Source organism: Sphaeramia orbicularis, chromosome 2, assembly GCF_902148855.1.
Source record: "Sphaeramia orbicularis chromosome 2, fSphaOr1.1, whole genome shotgun sequence".
Lineage (NCBI taxonomy): Eukaryota > Metazoa > Chordata > Actinopteri > Kurtiformes > Apogonidae > Sphaeramia > Sphaeramia orbicularis.
In genome coordinates, this window is record NC_043958.1 from 26,117,778 (window position 1) to 26,132,530 (window position 14,753).

Below are 14,753 nucleotides of genomic sequence, written 5' to 3' on the forward strand. Positions count from 1 at the left end.
TACATTTCATACTTCATGAGAAACTCAAGTGCCAAACTCATCAAAGGAGGCGGGGTCCTCTGCACTAACCACGCCCACTTTGAATACCTGACCAATCGCACAATAGATCTCGCACACTGCATGAGAAGAAAGTTCTGCCTGAACGGTGTGTCGTAGCAGCCTTTACTCAGACACTGTAAACCACACAATAACAAACCTGCTTCTGTTGTTCAACAAATCCCACTTTATTCAGGGACAATTTTGACTTTTCATTTCTGTGTTGACACATTGATAGCAGCAAAGTGCAATCTATGGATATTATACGGCTATTAACAATAAACCTTGGCAGTTAAATAGGAAAATAAAGTGTACATGTGTTTTAACTAAATCAAGCACAATTCAGTTCAGTCATAGCTGCTATAGCAACTCTACAGAAAGGTAGAGTTAGAAATTACATTAATATACTGTTCCTGATGGCTAGAAATACTTGTGTGTGAGAATGATTTAAATTCTTTCTGAACTGTGTGAATTTTGGTCAACTCTTTGGTAACTTGTACCTGCATTTCAAACGATCACAAAGGCACCCTTAACTATGATATACGATCATAACTTAAATTAACACATGTACAAACTGCTGCAGACTTGAAGTAAGGCACTTTCAGGTTTTTTAAGGACAATCTGGTTATTTGAAACTAATTTCTGGACGGCACACAAAACAGAAAATAAATAGTGTTGTATGTATTTTTACAGCAGTGATTTCCAGGCACTTGGCCTGAAGGAAACAGCGTCGTGTGCATAGATCAGACCACTTGGTTCAGGCAACGGCATCTCGTCCTCCAGAAACCTCACCGTGCGAGCGGACGCCCTCACTTCGTTCACTGGAGGATGATGGGCCACGAAAAGAGCCCAGGCACTTTATGTAGCCTCACGGCCAAACGTTCAGAGTGTCTTTGAGCTTACATTGCTGTCTCATATATATGCCTTCTGATTCGGAGAATCCATTCGACAGGTTTGGACGGGTTCTGCTATCATAGGCCTGAAACACAGAGTAAGGGGAATTTTGTTAAACACTGTTTATTTTTTTACACATAGAAAGAGCACTGATGTTGCTAGTAAAATATTTATATAAAAATAATACTTATCAAAGTCTAAATGCACTATTTTTATATAGACTTGGTCATAATATACATACTGTTTTCAAAGATATACATACTGTTAATATCATTCATAGATATACGTACTGTCACACATTGTTAATAACCTTACAATGTGAACTTATGTGCAGTAAGTTGTGCAACAATCTTGTATTCTGCAATTAATGCAATACTTATTCATATTTAAAAATAAATGCACTATTTTCATATAGACTTGGTTCATAGGTATACATACTGTCACATACTATTAATACTGTAAATTTGCATCTATTCATATTATGTCCAAATTATTTTTTTATTCTATTTAGCTCTATCCTTATGTTACTTTGTAAAATTTTATATTCTATTTTCTTATCTTATTTTTAGTTTTTGTAATTTTACATTCGCTCTTCTTATTTCTGTAGAACTGGTGTTTTGTTAAATGTTGTTGTACTGACTGGAGTAGCACTCCTAATTTAATTGTACACACAGTGGCAATAAAGGCTATTCTATTCTATTCATTCTATTCTATTCTATATCTATCTATTACTAACCTTTTGAGCTGCTTCTAGTAGAGCAGCTGCTTCCTGCTTGCCAGTCTGCTGCACCATTTTGTAAAAAATACCGTCTTCATCTTGAAGTAAGGTGTAAGGCTCATCATACGCATGGATTCTTCCTGCATCTAGGACCTGAATGCAAAAAGAAATTAAGCTTTAATGCTTGGAGTAATAATTGCAAATATTGACAGTTTAAGAGGGTTTGTAGTGAGACCATCCAGCCCTTTACTCTGTAGGAATAATCCTGACTTTGGACTCACCAGAATCCTGTCACTGTCTATGATGGTGTTGACGATGAGCGATGGTGAGCACAGTACACTCGCTGAACTTCTCTCGTATGGTTCGCTGGATGAGCTCATCTGTCCTGAACAGACAAAACATATCCAAGAAATACTGTGAAATCACCTTGTCTTTAATGAAAACAACACCAACAACATCGCTGTTCTGAGCTTTTTGGGACTAGAAAATACAGTCAGCTGATGCAGCCTCAGACTTCACCTCCAAAAACTCACATAACCCTGTGATGGATCGAGTCATGCTCACGGCAACACTGAAATTTAAACAGCTGGACAGATGTCTTCCACATTTGAAAAAAATCTTTTAGGTGAAAGGTAACTGAATGGACAAAGTTTTCATTAAATTATTAATCCAGTTTTCCACAAACAGAAATTGGATCTGACGGGAAATGTTGGTTCTAACTCAATATTTCTAGTAGGCCTGTAATGGTACACGTACCAAACCGAACCGTTTCGGTACACACCTGTTTGGTTCGGTACACAGCTGTACTGAAACAGCACAGTATGTTGAGAAAAAGAAAAAGGAACGAAAGACGTTGTTTGATGCGGAACTTTAAATCCGTGCAAGTTCCACACGGACATATTGAAGGACGCGCACATTGAAATGCGCACTATGAAATGGCAGATGATACAAGGTAAAAAAACCAAAAAAAACCCCAAACAAATATGATGTGAACCTGGAAGGAAGAGACTGAAGACCCTCCACCATTATTACAGTCCCATTTGGGATCAGTTCAGGTCCCGGTGAAAGACAACAAGGGGAAACAGACGATATTAAGACGGACGTTGTTTACCGCCTATCAACTACGGTAGTTCTGAAACACTTACACTAGCTCTGTCTGTCTCACACACACACACACACACACACACACACGCTGTATAACAGAGGAACAGAACCCGAAGAAGAAAAAAAAAAAAAAAGGAATAGAACCCGGAGTTGGACATTGAAAGAATATAAAGTTTCACTTTCGTTTCACGCCAGCGTTTGTTACGTTAGTTATGGACCCCCCAATCCCCCTGGCTCCGACCAAAAAAAAACCAAAAAACCCAAAAAAACCCACAAACCCCCCCCGACAAATTGCACCCTGCACGTGCACATGCATGTACACAAAGTGTCCTAAACAGTTTGTTCTCTGTCCTAAAATAAATAATTTGGTTAATTTTTTGTTGTCAGTTGCTCTTCAGTTTGTTTAAAGAGAATACCAGTTTGTCCTCTTGTTAATGTTGCACTTCATGTGGAATTTTTTGGTATTTTTATGCAGAATGTGAACTGACAGAACTGTGATTTGATTTTTGTTGTTTGTTCAAAACTACCTGTCAGGGAAAAGTGCAATACTAAAGTTTAACATACATTTAGTAATATTAATAATTCATTTTATTTTCTATTTGATTTAGAGCAGCAGAATTATATTCCTGTTTTTCTATCTTCTATTGTGTCCAAAATTTGGGGGAAAAATTTTCAAAATTCATAAACGTATTAAAGACATTTTGAGGGGTTTTCTTTCTTCCCGTACCAAACTGAAAAAAATTAACCGTGGCTTTCAAAACCGAAAACATACTGAACCGAAAAGTTTGTGTACAGTTACAGGCCTAATTTCTAGTGTTATTCATATTGGCAATCGCTGTGGACAAAGATCAAACTACGCCTGGCTTCTAGTAACTTTCAGCATTTTCACTGAAACTGAATGGATCTAAACTCAGCTTTAATAAGGACTGACTAATCTTTATCAATGGATTGATCCATATGCGCAAATCTAAATGCAGCTAGATTAATTTCATTAATATATGTTTTGAAAAAGATTGCTGTAGTTTGTTAGCATGTCCATTAGAGGGCGCCAAATATCCCTTCAGACTACTAATGGTATGTTATTGAATACTAAAGCTTATCATAGAAATAGTAACAGTAAAAGCTCAGACTGAGCCATGACTTGCAAAATCTCACACTGTCATATTTGATTAGTAAAATACTTCCAGGGTGATTTAGACACCTGGCTTCAAGTGTCATGCAGCTGAAACCGTAGTATTTTGCGGTCCACCACCTGAAGATGAGGGTTAAAGTGGCCAATACTGTGAAGATCCTTGAACTGAGATTCAAGGGATTGTATTGTCACCTTCCTGAAATAATTACCCATACCCTGTTTTTTGAGGGTTTTTTGCTTGACAAAAATGACTTTTTTTCTCCTTAATCATCAAATACTCAATTTACTTTTTTTTCTGTTTCATTTTGTGTTTCTCTAAAAATCTGAAAGAAAAAAAAAGGCATATCTCCAATGTCAGATGATCATGTGGACTCATATTTCCTCATAAGTCCTGAACGCTGGTCTCTGTGTGACCTCCAAACACTTCTACCAACATGAGCCACTGGGCCAGAGGCAGTAACTACAGATTTTTTGAAATTTTGCAATTAAAAAATACATTTTTAAATTTTATTTACTACATAAATAAACAAACAAATAAAATTAACCAAAATGTAAGGTTTTGATTCAGTGTCGAGCTTTTAAAAACTGTGCACTGCAATGTGTAGTGTCAAGACATTCAGTAGGAAAAAATATGATAAATAATCAATAACAATAAATGAATGAACTACACTTATTTTATACTACAGCTTTAGTATACCTGTAATTCGTCATCTCACATGTTAAATAACATAACAGATGAAACAGATACACACTTTTATTAATATTCTCTTATTTTAACCTATTTCAACTGATCTTTTGGGACTATAAAGTTAGCTGATGCAAGACCTAGAATACACAACAACAGCAAAGAAATACAAATACATAAGAATGATGCTAATTCTCTTATATTTATATCATTTAACATTCCTAATAATCCCTAACAATCTCTTTTTCATTTTAGGTGCTTTTGAAACTCAGAGAACTCATTTATGTCTATTTATGTCATTCAGTCATTTTAACAAATTAGTCACTTTAACAAATTTGTTTTATATATATTTTTTATCTTCTCTTTTTTTCTATTGTATATGATGTTTATTGTTTTTATTGTATATTTTATTGTGTATTATATTATAATATCATATTATATACACATATATACATATATATATATACACATATATATATATATATATATTATATATAATATATATATAATATATATATATATATATTTTTTTTTTTTTACACTGTTTTCCATGTGTTTTTTATTTTTTTTATTTTTACTGTTGTTTGCTAGAGCGATAAAGTATAGCCTATCTGATCTTTTGCCAAAACAGGAACATCTATTTTTATTTGTTCTTGTGTTGAAACCCTCCTCAATTACATTCTCTTTCATTATTTTCTAATTCCAACAGGAGGATTTTGTAACGGTCACTGTGAACCCATACCTGGGGTCTACGTTGGCGGTGGCCTCATCGATGATAAGGATGCGGTTCTTCCTCAGGATGGCTCTGGCCAGACACACCAGCTGCTCTGACCCACGCTGAAGTTAGAGCCCGACTCGGCCAGAACCGTCTCTAGTTTCCCGGGCAGCTCCTCCACCACAGATTTCAGCTGGACCTGTGTAATGAATGCACAGTGTAACACAGGGGTGTCAAACATGTGGCCTGCGGGCCAGATCTGGCCGACCACAGTTCCCACTCCGGCCCGTAGGATGAATTTGCAAAGGGCAAAATTTACACTAAAACATTAACAGTCAACTGTGTTAAACTTAATTTAGCCCAATTTGATCACAAGTGGGTCAGACTAGTAAATAATAGCAGAATAACCTATACATAATGTCAACTTCAAATTCCAAACTGCTAAGTTAATAATATTCCTTCTGTTAATAAAAGTTTTGCGCCTTTATAGACCCACTGTCTGCAAAACACATAGAAATAAGTTAAGACATAATATTGTTAAAATTACATTATTTTTCTTAAGACAGTTCAGGTTGTTCAGGTTATTTATTATTTTTGCAAAAAAAAGTGTTTGTAAATGTACACATTTTAACATTTTCCTAATTTAATTTGACTTTTTTGCACTAAAACAAAGAGAAAAAATTGGAATTGCCAATATTTACAGGCTATTTTTTCCATTATTTTACTGGTTCGGTCCACTTGAGGTCATATTGGGCTGAATATGGCCCTGAACTGAAATGAGTTTGACACTGCTGGTGTAACAGAAGAGAAATTTAGACCTTAATCAATCTTAGCTGTTGTGAAGGACTATGATTGGCAGATGGATATTTCAATCAAACTTCTGTCTCTTTAACTATGTGCATACATCTTTAGGCTTGGCCCATAATCAGGTCATTACAGCTTTTGGAGTACATGAGCTTTATAGAGTTGGATGCACCACTCCTCTGCAAAACACATTCTATTTCATGATAATGCATTAATTCCCAGTATGACATCCCGTGTGATCCTGCCAAATAACACAGGATACATACACACTTAACCAGTATATGCTCTAAAACTAATAAAATATTTAATATTTGATGTAAAACTTGATGGTCACTGAGAAGATGTGTGGACTCATTCATCTGTGAGTGTAAATATCTGAACCCTCTGAAAGCGTACCTCTTGCAGAGCATTCCACAGTTCTTCATCTGTGTGTTGGTTAAACGGGTCCAGGTTCTTCCTCATAGAACCAGTAAACAGCACCGGGTCCTGTGGAATAATCATTGGGAATTTTTGGCGGGATGTTAAACCAGTAAAACTTGCAAACCATGGTTAGACATTTGTACACTATTATTATTTTTGTTTGCAACATTACCATTTACATTTTGAAAGCCTGTTAGTTTTACTGCTGTTTTGTTTCTATTTAATCACAAAAACATCAGAAGTGACAATGTCTGGTACAATTATTTTACATCATTTCTTATTAGAGCAAATAGGCCCTGGTTTACATTTGCCACATCTATTAAAGTTTAGTTTCTTTTGACCCCTTTTCTCATAATTACAAGAATCTTGATCTCGTAATAATGAATAGGTTATGAAAAGTTCAGGAAAATAATCAATCATTGTCCTAGAGCACTTTCTTGGAATACTAAAACACACCTTATTTAATAGAATTTATATCAATATTTTTTGAAGGCATTCCATGGTATGTGACAATGATCTATTAGTAGCCTTGAGATTTTTCCTTGTTATTATGAGATGGGTGGCCTAGAAAAGGTGTCTTTAATGAATGGAATGTATTTTTATAGTTTAAAAAATGCAATAAGGTTCTGAATGCAATCAAGCAATTTACAGTGGTTCTCCCAGCTTTAACCCTTTAGCCCCTGACGTGTCTGTGGGAGCATTCTGAATGTATGATTTATTTTAAATATTCATAAAAATTCAACCATTTGCTTAACTGGAAACATTTCAAAACATGCTGATAAAATCAACCTTGTTCTTTCCATACACATCTGACCATGCTCAGTTTGCCACCCGCCACCTGTGTGATGGGGGGCAAAACACAGAGCAGTGAGTGAGACCGACTCACTATAAAAATAGACATCTTGGGCTAAAACCGTTTTCCTTCTTCTTTTCTATGTTTACTGTTTGCAGTGTTATTGTTATTTTCCTTTAGTTATTTTATTTTATTTTTACTGTGTTTTGACTGTGTAACTACTTTTTGGAGTCCAACCAGGAGCCAAAAAGCAGCTGGACTGATTTATAAAAAAAGAGCCCCAAAACAAACACTACTGGGCCAAAATTCAAATACTTGTTGTCGTTCAGTGTGTTCCAATTCACGTTCAACATGCTAAATCTCTTACTGATGTACATTCTGAGTTCCTTATTTAGTAAAAACCTGTAAAACTTCAATTCCTTTCTTTGTCTTTTTCTTTTATTCTAGCCTGTTTTTAATTTTCCATTAAAATGACAGTAGTGAAGTAGTTAAATATTCATACTACTCTTCGCTGGTAATCAGGATGGTTAGAGTTTTAATAGCACCATTGTCATGGTGGCAGCCCATGCTCTGTGAGTGGTTTGAACCTCTATCCTTCATTCTCGGGCTCTGGGCCTGGTGCTGAGTTGGCCTGCTAGCCTAGCTGGTCTAGTTTTGTTTGTTCCTGGTAATCATATAGTCATCACTTTTGCATCCTCGGAAATATTTACATATTGGGCCCACAAATCAGAATACATTTTGGGTATCCTAGTATTTTTCTTTTGTTCATTCTTGTTACCCACTCCATGTTCACTCCATCTCATCACCAGGTTCTAGACCAGTCAATTAAACAGGAAGAAGGAGGTTCCCAAACCTTTTACAGCAGAAGGCATCAGAACATACCAAGTGTGGCAGCAATCAGAGGGGAGTGTTGTGAGTTTGACAGATATTAACCATTAAATACCCTAAACTATGTCTGATCTGTTTTGAGACTTTTTGGGGGAGTTGTAAAAAATAAGGTTTTAGTAGGGATTCGAGTATATTTCCAGTACATGGTAACTGTAAGGGAAAAGTAATACTCATGGATGGTTTGATCATAAGGGAGGGGCAACAGGTATATAAGGCCTGAAGTAGATGATCCTTGAGAATGAAGTTTGGCCCTGCTTGTGTGGCGCATGCTGATGGAGCTGGGTGCCCGTAGCTATGGACTGAGCTTTAGTTTCTGTTGACAATATCTGAGTTTCCTTATGTTCTGTCCGGCTGTTTTTCATCAGTTAGTTTTTGGTTGGTTTTTTTTTTGGTTATTTTTTTGCACTAACACAGCCCTTATGGCTATGTTCCTTAGATGGTCACTGTAAATAAATTACAGCGCAGTGAAGATCATTCCAGTCTCCTGGTGTGTTTCCTCCTCCGCTCTCCTCCGCCAATCGTCACAGCCATACCAGAAACAGGGTAAGTATAGTTATATACATGATGTACCTGAGGAATGATGGACATCTTCTGCCGCAAGTCATGGAGGCCGATCTCAGATGTCAAAATTCCATCGATGTAGATCCTTCCCTTCGGCTCTGCCAGGCGGAACAGAGCTGAGACCAGGGAGCTCTTTCCAGCCACGGTCCGACCCACAATACCAACCTGATGGACAGGAAACATGGATACTGTTAAAGCTGTCGGTTCAGGTTTAACGTCGTGACTTTTTGACAGTGCACAATATCTTACCTTCTCTTTGGGTCGGAACATTGCTTTCATGTTGTGCAGAACTACAGGCCCCTCGGGGAGTAGGAGAAACTGACCCCATCAAACTTTACCAGGCCGTTGCTGGGCCAATCAGGAGGGGGACGCTTCTGGGTTTCCCAGGGTGCTTCATTCTCCAGTTCAGTGTACTCCACTACTCTCTCCACTGAAGTCATCTAAACACAGCAGAAACGAAAACCTCACAGATTTAACTTTACATTCACACTAAACCAGGGCTGTCAAACTCATTTTAGTTCAGAGGCCACATACAGACCAAAACGAACTCAAGTCAAACAAGAATGCATTTGGAGAGCGCAGACCTCCGCCAAGATAGATCTGCCCCCCCCAAACCGATCACCACCAAAATTTAATCATTTCTTCCTTGTGCTAGTATCAACATTTCCTGAAAATTTTACGAAAATCCATCCATAACTTCTTGAGTTATCTTGCTAACAAACAAACACACAAATAAAAACACGCACGCATACAAACACAAAAAGCAAAGTGATCACAATACCTCCTGGCGGAGGTATTAACATGAAAATATTTGCATTTACAAACTGTCTTTTAAAAAATGCGAATAACATGAACAACCTGAAATTTCTTAAGAAAAAGAAGCAATTTTAACAATATTATGCTTCAGCTTATTATTTACACATGTGCATCACAACTTACACATCACAGTGGATCCACAAATACACAAAACATTTAGTAACAGGCAGAATATTGGTAAAATTGCTCTAACTTCTCTTAGGGCATTTCAGGTTATTCATATTTTTTTGTGAAAGGACAGTTTGTAAATGTAAACATTTTCATGTAATTTTAGTTTTTACACTAATGCAGAGATAAAACTGAAGTTGTCATTATTTATAGGTTATTATGTTATTATTTTACTGGTCTGACCAGATAAGATCATATTGGTCTGTATGTGAACACTGAAATAAAATGATTTTAACATCCTTGACTGTTAAGAGTATATCTTCAGTGTAATTTTTGCATTTCACAAACTCATCCCACAAGCCAGATTGCATGTTTGACACCCCTGCCCTAGACTAACAGAACCTGTGGACCTCATGTGATTCACAACTTTCTGTTCTGTGTGGTGCATTCACATATTGTATAATCATACTTTGCAGGGATTTTTTTTACTTTACAAATCACAGACATGGTGACTTTTATCCTTGACCGTAAGATGAAGCCTTCCTCTTTTTTTAGTTTCTGTATTAATGCTGTTTGAAGGAACACAAGTACTTCTCAGTTTCATTCTTTCTGCCACTTCCTTTATATAAGGTGTTAAATAAAATGTGTTTCTTACAGAAAAAAATGAATCTGTTACGACAACGTTGCCTCCATATTAAGGGAGAATACAGAGTGTCCACAAAGTCTCTTCACAATTTAAAAAATGTATTACAAAAGCAATTGATGAGATATGTTAATCAGCTTAGTTCTATGTATTCGGTGGGATCATGTGCAATTGAATCATTGGTCCATTTTTCTTGAATGAGTGATCAAGTACTTCACGTTTACCTTGACCTTTTGACTGAATATGTGTCACCACAACTGGATGACCTTCAACCAACCACCATTTTCCAGGTACAACGATGCACCACCACATTGGGGACTGTATGTTGGTGGGTTCCTAAATCAAACATTTCCACACTGGTGGATTGGAAGAGACGGCCCGTTTCCCTAGACGCCTTGTTCACCAGATATCAATCCCCTGGATTTCTTTCTATGGGGTTTGTTTAAAATATGTGTATCGAACAAAGATACGGGACATCAACGACCTGAAGCTGAAGATCACTGATCCCACTGGCACCATTGATGAGGCTATGATACAGACAACATGTCAAGAAATCCAGTACCGTCTGGATGTGCTTTGTGCCTCTAATACTCCCATATACAGGTGGATTAAATGGGGCAAAAACATCTTAAACATCTGTTTTATTTTATAATAACTTTCACAGATTTGTCTATTCATTTGCTTTTGTAATACATGTGTTACATTGTAAAGAGACTTTATGGACACCCTGTATATTAGATCACTAGTTCTCAACCTTTTTGCTGCCAAGCCCCCCCCCCCCCCCAAACACACACACACCAAAGACATTTCACTCCTGCGTGTTTAGCTAAAAGGGCGACAAAATTTATTTAAGTGGTTGCTTAAAACAAATTGCAAACCATTGGTATGAAAGTGCACAGCAACAGTGTAGGCTAATACAGCGAAGCTGGTGGGGGAGTTTAGTGAAACTACGTCCTGCCCACAAACATGTGTAATTGCAGAGCAGCATTTTAATGTAGCAACATTTAATGTGACCATGGGGAAATGCATGTGGTGGTTGTCTTGGCAAGAAAACATGGCAAGAAATCCAGTACCACCGTGACATACTCCATGCAACTAATGGTGCCCATATAGAGGTGTATTAAATGAGGAAAAAAAAAACATCTACTTTTCATTTTGTAATAATTTCCACACATTTGTCTATTCATTTGCTGTTGTAATAAATTTGTTAAATTGTAAAGACACTTTATGGACACCCTGTATGACCGTGAAAACCCTTGTTATGATACAGGTAATTTTTAGGAAACTCACCATGTTCTCCACTTCTGCACTCTGCCTCACACCCCACTGAAACATGCCCATCAGTGTGACGGCATAAGATAGAGCCAAACCCACGGAGCCGGCGTCCAGCTCTGTAAGACGAGGAAAAATGACGATGCTGAAATTTCAGTTTCTGTGTTTTGCACATATAAGACAACATTTCATATTGTATTTAAAGGGGAAATGCGAAAATTCTTCCATACGGTGTCTGAGCAGCAGGCATCCAAAGGTAGTGACTGTGACAAATATGGAACAGATGCCGTCGAGGCGCACAGCAAACCAGCGTGAAGTAGTCAGAAACAGGAACCAGGCCCCTGTTTGGGACAACGAAATATGTCACTGAAGTACCATGAGAGTAACAATGCATGTGTTAGAGCAGTGGATATACATCTGTTTGTCTTGTTCCAAAGTTGGATGAGAACAGTGAATATGAACCTGAAACGTACCCGAGTGCAGATCCTGATGAGCGTCAAAGGTTTTCTGGAACCTTTCCTCTGCACCGAAAGCGCGAATCGTCCACAGCCCCTGAAGAGACGAGGACAGATGGGAGAAGACCGGACTCCGAGCTACAGGAAAGATGACAGAAAGGGTCGTGTCAGAACCTACAGGATATCCAATACTTTTAAACCCATTTAACAATAAAACAAACAATATTTTTATGCATTAACCCATAAAGACCCAAATATCCACCAGTGACTAAATGCATCTACTGATCTAGACTGTTTAATACCTGTTGATCCACTAATCCTATTAATACATCTAAATAATTGGTGAAAAATGCAGTTCGTCATCTTTTCATGGTTATCAGATATGACCCATTTGGACGTTCAGAGGCTCTGTAGTTACCATGGAGTCACCGTCATCTTCTACAACATTGAGTCACCAGCAAAACCCATGGAGTTTGATCAATGACAGTGGATGGAGACACTTGTTTCATGTTCAGTTAATAATATATTTTACTGAAAAAGTCCCTTTTTGTTAAGTCTCAGTTCTTGATAATAACCGTCAAATGTAGCGTTAAATCTGATCAGCAAATCAAATCTCAGAAAATGCCTGATTTCGCCTGAAAAAAAAGCTAAATGGAGAGGAAAATCTTATGATGAATGGTGATAAATCACTTAATTCAATTTCCACATATGGATTGTTGTGATCTAAAATAAAAATAATGGCATAATAACCTGTAAATAACTACTTCAAATTTTCTTCTGGGTTTAATGTGGAAAAAACAAAATTTATATCATGTTTATAAATAATGACAACTCCAGATCATTATCTTTGTTTTAGTGCAAAAAAATAACATTAAATTATGAAAATATTTCCTTTAACAAACTATCCTTCAGCAATAAAATGTGAATAACCTGGAGAAATATGAACAACCTGAATTTTTTTTTTAATTAAGTGGAAATTTTACAATATTTTGCCTGTTACTAAATGTTTTGTGTCATGCACATGTATAAATGATAAACTGAGCCATAATAGTATTAAAATTGTACTTATTTTTCTTCAGAAATGTCCTTTTTGTCATGTTATTCACATTTTTTCTGTTCAGATAGTTTGTAAATGTAAATATTTGCATAATTGAATGTGTTTCTTTGTGCTCATAGAAAGAAAAATTTGGAGTTGTCATTATTTATAGGCTATTATTTTATTATTTCACTGGAGATCAAATCAGGCTGAATATTGAACCCGAAGTAAAATGAGTTTGACATTCCTGATCTAAGTTATTCAGTCAGTGTCAATTAAGTACTGCTGCTAAACATACTGAATGCACCCTAAAGTTCATGACTCAAAGTCTAAGTCACAGTTAAATTCATACCTTGCTTTTGTTTGGTTCTTTTCGTATTTTTTTGAGGATGAAATACACCTGAGTGCAAACTAACTTTAATTCCAATGATCAATAGTGTCACACTAATGAACAAAGTTAAAAGGGAGTGTGTGTGTTGTATTGTACTCACTTGTGGACTCGAGGCGTTTGATATCTCTGGACGTCCGCAGGAAGTAACGACGCAGCCAGAGGAAGACGCCGAGGAGGGGGATCACAGGGACGAGGATCAGAGGAATCACAGACGCTGCCACACAGATCACACCAAGAATCTGCAAGAAGACCTGCTCGCCAGAAATAAAACCTAAAATGATTTATCCTCATATATGCAGTGCACTGAAAAGGTAAGTGGAATGTTAAAACTCTAACCTGAATAAAGTCCACAAAGGTCCACGGCATGTTGGAGTCCAGCATGCCGATGTCCTTAGAAAACCTGTTTAAAATTCGTCCTGAAGGTGGAAGAGAACGATCAAACACAGCTCAAAGAGGCGCAGTCAAGTATTCATGTACTTTTACAACATATCATCAGCCTCGTAGCATAATAACCTAAGTCATAGCCTATATGGACAAAAGTATTGGGACATGTTGAATTCAGGTGTTTCTTTTCTAACAGGGGTCTGGTATACAAAACAATAATGAGAAATGTCATAATATAGTTTTATATTGTGATAAATATTATTGATTATTAATATTTATGTTTATAGCTAAAATCATCATGAATAGGACATCTTACAGCTATAGTTATGATGTGTCCCAGTATTTTTGTCCTTATAGTTTAGAAACATCAATATTTCCTTAATGGGAGATGTGAAGAAAGTAGATGGTTAGTTGTGGTAGAAAATTATTATTTACAGTGAGAGCACGGAAAATATTTTAGACGTTTAGAGGTGGAATATTTAAAATCATAGTCATGGATGAAGAAAAAAAAAATCAAGGTTGAGATAAATAAGTAAAAACCATCTCTGAGGCATTTTGGAATTAATATAACAATTTAAACCTAACTAACCAATACAATGCAATGATATTTATCCCAATAAAAACTATATAATGACATTTGTCAATAATGATTTATATCCCAGACCCTTGTTAGAAGAAATACCTCAATTCAACATGTCCCAATACTTTTGTCCATGTAGAGTATGACATAGAAATTATGCTATGAAGCTAACAATATGCAGTGTTTCTGTTTAAGTATGCTTTGAATTAGTGTCTGTTCAAAGTAATGTTCATACTACAAATCTGCCCCCATGACAATAAAGTATATCTTATCTCATCTTATCCAAACAGATTCATATGGTTATTGCCTTTAGCATAA

The 14,753-nt window shown here is 36.5% G+C and overlaps 1 pseudogene; it reads right to left on the reverse strand.

The window, feature by feature from the left end:
* Positions 1 to 723: 723 nt before the first annotated feature.
* Positions 724 to 14,753, reverse strand: part of LOC115431658 (multidrug resistance-associated protein 4-like) — a 51,364-nt pseudogene continuing 37,334 nt past the window's right edge.